Raw genomic sequence first — 11,328 nt, forward strand, 5'->3', positions numbered from 1 at the left:
AACCTCGCATTGTATCATGGATCAGGAAGTTGCGACGCTAATGTCCAGATGGACCAATGCCCTACAGGGTCAGAGAAGAAACCGTCACACTAAATGATGATAAATCTCAACGAAAAACCACGTCCTGAACACAACTTTCGCCAACACCACGACGACGGGGGAGGAGCAAGAAACACAAAAAGTGACCCTTTTCTTTTGAAGTACGGCCCTTGAAGGCTTTTATTCATTCATCGATCGTACATAGTCTGAATGCACCTCGACACTCAAGAACTCATGGATACAACTGAAAATTACATCGTCCATGTCTGAAAGCAGAGCATGCTGAGCTAATTTGTGCGCCACATCATTGGCGTCTCTACTAATATGGTTCAACTCGAATCCCTGAAAAATGAGAGATAGACCTTCATCTCTCTAATAACGAGACCTACATCTGAGAATCGCTCCTCTTATTCCACTCGTCCGCTAGGGTTTTGCAGTCTATTTCAATTTGAACATTGGTCCATCCTTGCTCCAAAGCAAAACAACATCGCATTGCGGCACGCCAAAGCTTCTCCAACCAACGGGGAGGTAGTTCCTAAATAGTGTTTATACCTAGCTGCAAGAAACGAGCCGTGATTATCACGCGCTATCATCGAGCCTCCCGACTCCCTAGTAGCCATTTGCGTTGCTATGTCTGTATTCACCTTGACAACTCCTTCGGCAGGTGGACGCCAAAACGGCCGTTCATGAAGTGCCACCTTTTCCTTTCCTGGAATATCAAGAACTCTGATCATCTCTTGGACCAGCTCCATTGAGCGAATTGGCTGGTACTGGACCTCCCCATGTGAATATTAGTTTCTGCTATTCCAGACCGCCCACATCACCGTAATTGCAATTTCTGCTTTTTCCTTGGACAGATAGTGGGGATCCAGAATATCTCTAGACCAAGTCTCTGGAACCATATGAGGTAGACTGATTCCAAAAAACTTTTCCGCCTCAGCCCACTACGTCCTGGCATGGACGCACTATACCAGTGCATGTAGCAGAGTTTCATCCTCATGCCCGCACAACAAGCACGTAATCTTCATTCACATGTCTCCAGAACGCTTTCAAAACCCGCCACCAAAACACATGTATCTTAGGTTGCACTCTAAGCTTCCACATCGCTCTCCAGCTTTCTTCTCCGCTTGAGGAGCTGGTTGGAGTTCCACTAGAATTGTGTTGCCGCTCCTTCAACTCTCTATACGCTGAGCGCACTGTATAAGCTCCAGACTTATCCCAAGCCCACGCCCAGTAATCACCTTCAGTTAACTGCGGTCTTGGAATATTCAGTATGGCTTCGGCATCCGAGGCAATGAACGACCTCCTCACCATTGCCCTGTTTGGTCATCTATTAAATCTGCAACCAGCTGAACAGGTTCATCCAATAACCTGCAAATAGGTTTCATACTAGTGGTTCCACTAATCCATTGATCATGCCAGATCTCCGTGGATCTTCCATCCACCACTCGTCGAATAAGACCCTGCTTCAGGGCCTCTCTTTCCTGTATGATAGCGCGCTAGGTGGAAGAGGCATTAGTCGGGCATCCGGCTTGTAAGACATCCCCCTCCGGGTAGTATCTCCCTTTTAGAACCCTTGCACAGAGACTATATATCAGGGTTAATCAGCAGCCTCCACGCCTGCTTTGCCAACATTGCATCATTAAAGAGCTCTAGGTCTCTGAAACCTAGTCCTCCTTTAGATTTTGGAATAGCCATCTTCGACCAAGATTGCCAGTGCATACCTCTCTTATCCAGTGTCCCAGCCCACCAATACTTGGACATGACCGTCATTAATGTTTGGCACAAACCTTTAGTGAGCTTGAAGCAGCTCATAGAGAAGGTCGGTAGTGCTTGGACCACTGATTTAAGATGCACTTCTTTACATGCGCAAGACGCATTCCTATAACTCCACCCTTGTACCCTTGATCTGGCTGACTCCACCAAGTGTTTGAAATTATGTTCGGTAATCCTACTAGCTGTTGTAGGCAAACCAAGGTACTTCTCAGCTAGGGCCACTCGATGAATTTGCAGGGCATTCCAGACCCCCCTTATCACAGACGCCCCACAGTTTGGGCTAAAGAAAACTGAACTTTTCGACTTGTTTGCACACTGACTAGACCCCCTGGAATAGGCATTCAGGATATCATTGAGGCGATGCGCACTTCGACTATCCGCCTTCATAAATACAAGGCAATCATCGGCAAACAGTAGATGGGAAACCCACGGCGACATGAGCCCCGCTCGTATCCCTCTGTCAATCCATCCTCCGTCATAATTTTTTAACATACATAATAGCCCTTCTCCGCACAGAAGAAACAGGTAAGGTGAGATAGGATCCCTTGCCTAAAACCCCTGGACGGACGAAACGATGGTAATAGATCTCCATTTACTTTCACTTGGTAGGTTACTGAATTCACACATTTCATTACCAAGGAAATCCACGCTTCTGAAAAGCCCAAACGGTGCATCCTTGCACATATTCCCATTCAACACGATCATATGCTTTCATCATATCTATCTTTACCGTGCACCATCCTTGCTTCCCCTTCTTCCTCTTCATAGCATGCACACATTCATAAGCCGTCAGAATATTGTCTATTATCAGTCTCCCCGGCACAAAGGCACTTTGCTCCTCTGCAATGATTTAATCGAGAATTTCACAGAGATGGTTAGCCAACACTTTTGAGCAAAGTTTGTAAATGAAATTACAGAGAGAGATAGGCCTATATTGGGTAATATTACGAGGATTTTTAACCTTCGGGATTAAAACAATAACTGTTTTGTTCACCACTTCAGGCATATGGCCACCATTAAGAAAATTAAGAACTGCTCATGTCACATCATCACGGTTTAGGTGCCAATGCTTTTGGTAGAAGCCGACATTAAAACCGTCCACACCTGGCACTTTAGAAGGCGCCATCATAAACAGAGCCAGATCCACTTCTTCGGCCTTAAAAGACCTTAGCAAGCGATCATTCATTAGAGGCGTCACTTTTTCCTGAACATGGTGTAGCACCTCCTCAACAACTAGCTCCTCTTGAGCCATATATAGTTCTATATAAAACCCTTGAATCTCTGCTTGGATGTCCTCTTTTATTTCACATACTATCCCGTGGGCATTTTTCAACACTGTTATCCTGTTTCTTGTCCGCCTAGCTGTTGACTGTGCATGGAAGAAACCAGTGTTTCTGTCACCCGCCCTCAGCCAACCCACCCGCGATGTTTGCCTTGCCATGATTTCCTCACGGAGGAGCAATTCATTTAGCCGTCTCGCAAGTTCCTTCTCCCTCGGAGAGGATCCCTTGTATAAAGAGTTGTTCTTTTCCTTCTCAAATTCCTTTCGGATCTTCTTAAGTTTTCCGCGAACATCTCCGAACTTCTTACTCTTCCAGTCTGTCAAATGGCTCTGCATTGAATTAGATTTGCGTTAAGGTCAAGAAGAGAAAACTCCTCATTCACATGCAACCATCCATCAGACACTGCTTGTACATGCGACTCATCGCGCTGCCAGGCATCTTCATAAACAAAGCGATGCGGGCCCCGCCCCTCATCTGCATGCAACTTAACAATTTTTGCGGAAAGCAGACAATGGTCAGACCGAGGAGAAGGGATATGCCTCACCCTTGTTGCCTCATACAAATTCAAGAACTCTTGATTAGCCAGGAACCTATCCAGTCGCACTTTAACATTAGCTTGGTCATCCTGCCTATTGTCCCATGCGTATGGGATACCAGTGAATCCCAAATCTTGAAATCCACATAAGTCGATCACCTCCCGGAACCCTGCCATTTGCCATTCCGCCCTCACATTCGAGCCAAAGACTCAGAGTTATCAACTATTTCATTGAAATCGCCCCCACAAAGCCATGGCAGATCATCCTGCGCAACCAACACTATCAACTTATTCCAACTTTGAGACCTCTCGCTCCTGCGAGCCTTGGCATAAAAACCGGTGAACCTCCACCTTTTATTATCACTTCCTATATTCTGGACTGTTACATCGATATGTTGATATGATACATTGTTTAGGGTAAAATCTACCTCATGTGACCAGAACAAGGCTAAATCTACCTCACTCGATCTTTGTTTCACTCAAAAAGACCAGGGCGGCCGCTTCCAACCTCACCAAGTGGTGAAGTTCACGAACTGTCTCCGGGTTCCCAAGCCCGCAACAATTCCAAACAAAGCAATTCATTGGTCCCGGTGGGCTGGTACGCAGCCTCCACCATATTTTGTGTGCTAGTCTCCCCCTCCGCTTTCTTCTTCTTAGAATCCCTGCTATCCTCCTTACTATCATTGGACACCTCTGATTCACTAGTCCTCTTCTTATTCAAAGTCTCCTGATCCACCAACATAAGTGGAGGTCTACGACCGCCATCATCCATGTTCACTCTCCTATAAACATGATTCTTCCCATTTCCTCTGCCCCGTTGAGATGGAACACCTCTCCCAGTACCACCTCCACCACGAGCATTAAACTGATACACTACATTTTTAACTCGCCCAGATGTAGACTTGTCAGGCGAAGTAACTTCCTCTCCTTTCTCCACTTCCTCGTCTTCCCAGTCCTCCTCAGCAAACTGGTCATCCGCTGGGCCTCCATAAACCCATGCAGGTCCACTACCCCAGCCCTTCTTCCTTATAGGCACTCTGAGATTTTCCCCATATTGGAGCCTCCCATAGGCATCACGACCTGCCGGTGTTGGACAAACGTGTCTTCATGTCCAAGTATTCCGCAGGAAAAACAAAAGTATGGCAGAGCCTCATATTGAACATCATAGAATATATCCTATTTGGTTTTCGCCGATTCTAACCTTACCCATCTCATCAATGGTTCCTACACATTAATCTAGACCCGTGTCCTCAATGCTTCCCCATATGCAAGACCTTTCGCATCCACATCAATCCTAATAACCTTCCCCAATAGCTGAGCTATCTTCTGTGGCCATGGGGACCGTCTAAGGTTGAAGGGTAAATTGATAACCCGAGCCCAGATCTGAATCATCTCGAACTCCAGATCATATGGCCTTTGACTCTCATCAAAGATTTGTAGCACTACCGCATGCTTGCCCACAATCGATGGTCCTCCCTCGAGGATCCTGTGTCGGTCCCTCTTCCCTTCAAATCTTGCCACAAACATATTATTACCTGCAGAGCTGAATGAGAGTCCCCTTGAGTTGCCCCAAGCAGGCCTCAAAGCTTCAACAATAGTGTTTACATGAAGTACCCTCATGTGTAGCACCTTGCCCACCACCGCCACTATTGGCTCACCTTGATTTCCATCCTGATCATCCACCACCAATTTTGCACTCACTCTATCTGTCAGATTCACCTTCTCCATCATCTTCTCCATCACCTCTCTCTCCTTGCCAGCCGCCGATGAAGTCGACATCTCCGTCGATCTCCCATTGCCCCACCCTAGTCCCTCCCGAGTGCACCAAGGGTGGGTAGGATCACTAGGGTCCCCCGTGATCACCCCGAGCACAATCCCAAAGAGGAACAAGAGGATCGGGGACTAAGAGGGGGAATCACGGGAAGAAACTCAAAGAGTGACCTGATGCATTAGAGAGACATCCATGGGGAGAAAAGGATGCCAAATCCTCATCCATGTCACAAAATGGATGATGGGACATCAACTCGGTCCCTAAAGGTGTGTTTGGTTTAGCTCACGGGATGGAACGAGACGGAATCTTGAGTGGAGAATGTGTAATGTGCTCGTACCTCCGATTCAAAGGAATTGCCCTGTTCCTCGTCTCATCTCTCACTCGCCATCTATGCCGCCTCTTCCTCGTCTCTCTCTCTCCCTCTCAATCGACGTTGTCCCTCGTCTTCCTCTCATTTATGGTGGGCACGCGGCTAACGACCTGGAAGACGAGCAGCGGCGGTGGCCAGTGCTCACTGCTCAGGTCGGGTGACACCGGCGGGAAGGCGACAACCGGAGAGATGGGCTACGGCGGCCGAAGGGAAGGCGACATCAGAAAAAGATGAGCGATGGTGGCCGGCGCGGGCGGCACCCACAGCTGGAGAAACTGCTCGATTTGGTCTTGGCGAAGGCGAGGACACGGAGCAACGTCATCCTCCACATGCCTTCTCCATGAAAGCAACGGTGTGATTTCTTGGCTGTGTAGCCAGGGACGGGCCCACCTCAATTCAAGGGTATTCAGTTGAATACCCATTATTTTTGTCCAAAAACTAGGTATATCTAGTGTATATCATATGTATATACAAGGGAAAGAAAACGAAACAGATGAAAACCGTTCTAGCTTACCAATTCGAGTGAATAGCATAAAACTACCACAATTCGCGTTAGGGTTCCAGAAAACTACCACAAATTTGTTTATGACTGATAACTACCAGATTCAGTGTCGGCTGTTTCAAAAAACCCAAATCGCTGAGTGCTTTGCAATTGATCACGATTATTACAAGTCGGGCCCGCACCTAAATAAACCGTCTGTTTGACCGTTTGAAAAAATGAAAAAACAATCAGGTCCCTATAAGCTTTTTTAAAAAAGCAATCGGGTCCCTATACGTTTTCAGAAAAAGCAATCGGGTCCGTGAGGAGAAGTCGCGTTCCAGGGCGGAGCTCCTTGCCCGCAGTGGCTGCTCCTTGTTGGGAAACGCAGTAATTTCAAAAAAAAAATCCTACGCACACGCAAGATCCATCTAGGTGATGCATAGCAATGAGGGGGGAAAGTGTTGTCCACGTACCCTTGTAGACCATAAGCGGAAGCGTTATGACAACGCGGTTGATGTAGTCGTACATCTTCACGATCCGACCGATCCTAGCACCGAAGATACGACACCTCCTAGATCTGCACACGTTCAGCTCGGTGACGTCCCACGAACTCTAGATCCAGATGAGGTCGAGGGAGAGTTGCGTCAGCACGACGGCGTGGTGACGGTGATGATGAAGCTACCGGCGCAGGGCTTCGCCTAAGCACTGCAACAATATGACCGAGGTGGAAATCTGTGGAGGGGCACCGCACACGGCTAAACAATCAACTTTGATGTCCTAGGGTGCCCCCTGCCCCCGTATAGAAAGGAGCAAGGGGAGGGGGCCGGCGGCCTCATAGGGTGCGCCCCAAGGGGGGAATCCTACTCTTACTAGGAGTAGGTTCCCCCTTTCCTAGTCCAACTAGGAGGGGAAGGAAAGAGGAGGAGGGGAGAAGGAAAGAGGGGTCGCCCCCCCCCAATCCCTAAACCAATTTGGTTTGGGCCTACGGGGGGTGCGCCCCACAGCTCCCTTGCTGCCCTATATTTCCACTAAGGCCCATGAAGGCCCATTGACCCCCCGGGGGGTTCCGGTAACTCCCCGGTACTCCGGTATTTATCCGGTGACCCCCGGAACCTTTCCGGTGTCCGAATATAACCTTCCAATATATCAATCTTTATGTCTCGACCATTTCGAGACTCCTCGTCATGTCTGTGATCTCATTCGGGACTCCAAACAACCTTCGGTACATCAAAACACATAAACTCATAATACCGATCGTCATCGAACGTTAAGCGTGCGGACCCTACGGGTTTGAAAACTATGTAGACATGACCAAGACTCATCTCCAGTCAATAACCAATAGCGGAACCTGGATGCTCATATTGACTCCTACATATTCTACGAAGATCTTTATCGGTCAAACCGCATAACAACATACGTTGTTCCCTTTGTCATCGGTATGTTACTTGCCCGAGATTCGATCGTCGGTATCATCATACCTAGTTCAATCTCGTTATCGGCAAGTCTCTTTACTCGTTCCATAATGCATCATCCCGAAACTAACTCATTAGTCACAATGCTTGCAAGGCTTATAGTGATGTGCATTACCGAGAGGGCCCAGAGATACCTCTCCGATACACGGAGTGACAAATCCTAATCTCGATATATGCCAACTCAACAAACACCTTCGGAGACACCTGTAGAGCATCTTTATAATCACCCAGTTACGTTGTGATGTTTGATATCACACAAAGTGTTCCTCCGGTATTTGGGAGTTGCATAATCTCATAGTCAGAGGAACATGTATAAGTCACGAAGAAAGCAGTAGCAATGAAACTGAAACGATCATAATGCTAAGCTAACGAATGGGTCTTGTCCATCACATCATTCTCTAATGATGTGATCCCGTTCATCAAATGACAACACATGTCTATGGCTAGGAAACTTAACCATCTTTGATTAACGAGCTAGTCAAGTAGAGGCATACTAGGGACACTCTGTTTGTCTATGTATTCACACATGTACTAAGTTTCTGGTTAATACAATTCTAGCATGAATAATAAACATTTATCATGAAATAAGGAAATAAATAATAACTTTATTATTGCCTCTATGGCATATTTCCTCCAGTCTCCCACTTGCACTAGAGTCAATAATCTAGTTCACATCGCTATGTGATTTAACACCAATAGTTCACATCACCATGTGATTAACACCCATAGTTCACATCGCCATGTGACCAACACTCAAAGTGTTTACTAGAGTGCGTAATCTAGTTCACATCGCCATGTGATTAACACCCAAAGAGTACCAAGGTGTGATCATGTTTTGCTTGTGAGAGAAGTTTAGTCAACGGGTCTGCCAAATTCAGATCCGTATGTATTTTGCAAATTTCTATGTCTACAATGCTCTCCACGGAGCTACTTTAGCTAATTGCTCCCACTTTCAATATGTATCTGGATTGTGACTTAGAGTCATCCAGATCGGTGTCAAAGCTTGCATCGACGTAACTCTTTACGATGAACTCTTTATCACCTCCATAACCGAGAAATATTTCCTTAGTCCTCTAAGGATAATTTTGACCGATGTCCAGTGATCTACTCCTAGATCAAAATTGTACTCCCTTGCCAAACTTAGGGTAGGGTATACAATAGGTCTGGTACACAGCATGGCATACTTTATGGAACCTATGGCTGAGCATAGGGAATGACTTTCATTCTCTCTCTATCTTCTGCCATGGTCGGGCTTTGAGTCTTACTTAACTTCACACCTTGAAACACACGCAAGAACTCTTTCTTTGACTGTTCCATTTTGAACTACTTCAAAAACTTGTTAAGGTATGTACTCATTGAAAAAACTTATCAAGCGTCTTGATCTACCTCTATAGATCTTGATGCTCAATATGTAAGCAGCTTCACTGAGGTCTTTCTTTGAAAAACTCCTTTCAAACACTCCTTTATGCTTTCCAGAAAATTCTACATCATTTCCAATCGACAATATGTCATTCACATATACTTATCAGAAAGGCTGTAGTGCTCCCACTCACTTTCTTGTAAATACAGGCTTCACCGCAAGTCTGTATAAAAATATATGCTTTGATCAACTTATCAAAGCGTATATTCCAACTCCGAGATGCTTGCACGAGTCCATAGATGGATCGCTGGAGCTTGCACATTTTGTTAGCACCTTTAGGATTGGCAAAACCTTCTGGTTGCATCATATACAACTCTTCTTTAATAAATCCATTAAGGAATGCAGTTTTGTTATCCATTTGCCAGATTTCATAAAATGCGGCAATTGCTAACATGATTTGGACAGACTTAAGCATCGCTACGAGTGAAAAAATCTCATCGTAGTCTGATGACCCACAAGTATAGGGGATCTATCGTAGTCCTTTCGATAAGTAAGAGTGTCGAACCCAACGAGGAGCAGAAGGAAATGATAAGCGGTTTTCAGCAAGGTATTCTCTACAAGCACTGAAATTATAGGTAACAGATAGTTTTGTGATAAGATAATTTGTAACGAGCAACAAGTAACAAAAGTAAATAAGGTGCAGCAAGGTGGCCCAATCCTTTTTGTAGCAAAGGACAAGCCTGGACAATTTCTTATATGAAGGAAAACGCTCCCGAGGACACATGGGAATTATCGTCAAGCTAGTTTTCATCACGTTCATATGATTCGCGTTCGGTACTTTGATAATTTGATATGTGGGTGGACTGGTGCTTGGGTGCTGTCCTTACTTGGACAAGCATCCCACTTATGATTAACCCCTATTGCAAGCATCCGCAACTACAAAAGAAGTATTAAGGTAAACCTAACCATAGCATGAACACATATGGATCCAAATCAGCCCCTTACGAAGCAACGCATAAACGAGGGTTTAAGCTTCTGTCACTCTAGCAACCCATCATCTACTTATTACTTCCCAATGCCTTCCTCTAGGCCCAAATAATGGTGAAGTGTCATGTAGTCGACGTTCACATAACACCACTAGTGGAGAGACAACATACATCTCATCAAAATATCGAACGAATACCAAATTCACATGACTACTAATAGCAAGACTTCTCCCATGTCCTCAGGAACAAACGTAACTACTCACAAAGCATATTCATGTTCATAATCAGAGGAGTATTAATATGCATAATGGATCTGAACATATGATCTTCCACCAAATAAACCAACTAGCATCAACTACAAGGAGTAATCAACACTACTAGCAACCTACAAGTACCAATCTCAGACTTAGAGACAAGAATTGGATACAAGAGATGAACTAGGGTTTGAGAGGAGATGGTGCTGGTGAAGATGTTGATGGAGATTGGCCCCCTCCCGATGAGAGGAGCGTTGGTGATGACGATGGCGATGATTTCCCCCTCCCGGAGGGAAGTGTCCCCGGCAGAACAGCTCCGCCGGAGCCCTAGATTGGTTCCGCCAAGGTTCCGCCTCGTGGCGGCGGAGTCTCGTCCCGAAAGCTTGCTTATGATTTTTTCTCGGACGAAAGACTTCATATAGCAGAAGATGGGCACCGGAGGGCCACCAGGGGGCCCACAAGGCAGGAGGGCGCGCCCCCACCCTCGTGCCCAGGGTGTGGGTCCCCTCTGGTATTTTCTTCGCTCAGTATTTTTTATTATTTCCAAAAATAACTTCCGTGGAGTTGCGCAGAATAGGTCTGTAATATTTGCTCCTTTTCCAGCCCAGAATTCCAGCTGCCGGCATTCTCCCTCTTTATGTAAACCTTGTAAAATAAGAGAGAATAGGCATAAGTATTGTGACATAACGTGTAATAACAGCCCATAATGCGATAAATATCGATATAAAAGCATGATGCAAAATGGACGTATCATAGTCAACACCTTGAACTTGTCGAAAACCTTTTGCGACAAGCCGAGCTTTGTAGATAGTAACACTACCATCAGCGTCCGTCTTCCTCTTGAAGATCCATTTATTCTCAATGGCTTGCCGATCATCGGGCAATTCCACCAAAGTCCATACTTTGTTTTCATACATGAATCCTATCTCAGATTTCATGGCCTTAAACCATTTTGCGGAATCTGGGCTCATCATCGCTTCCTCATAGTTTGTAGGCTCGTC

This window comes from Triticum aestivum, chromosome 4D (assembly GCF_018294505.1).
Source record: "Triticum aestivum cultivar Chinese Spring chromosome 4D, IWGSC CS RefSeq v2.1, whole genome shotgun sequence".
In the NCBI taxonomy this organism is placed as follows: Eukaryota; Viridiplantae; Streptophyta; class Magnoliopsida; order Poales; family Poaceae; genus Triticum; species Triticum aestivum.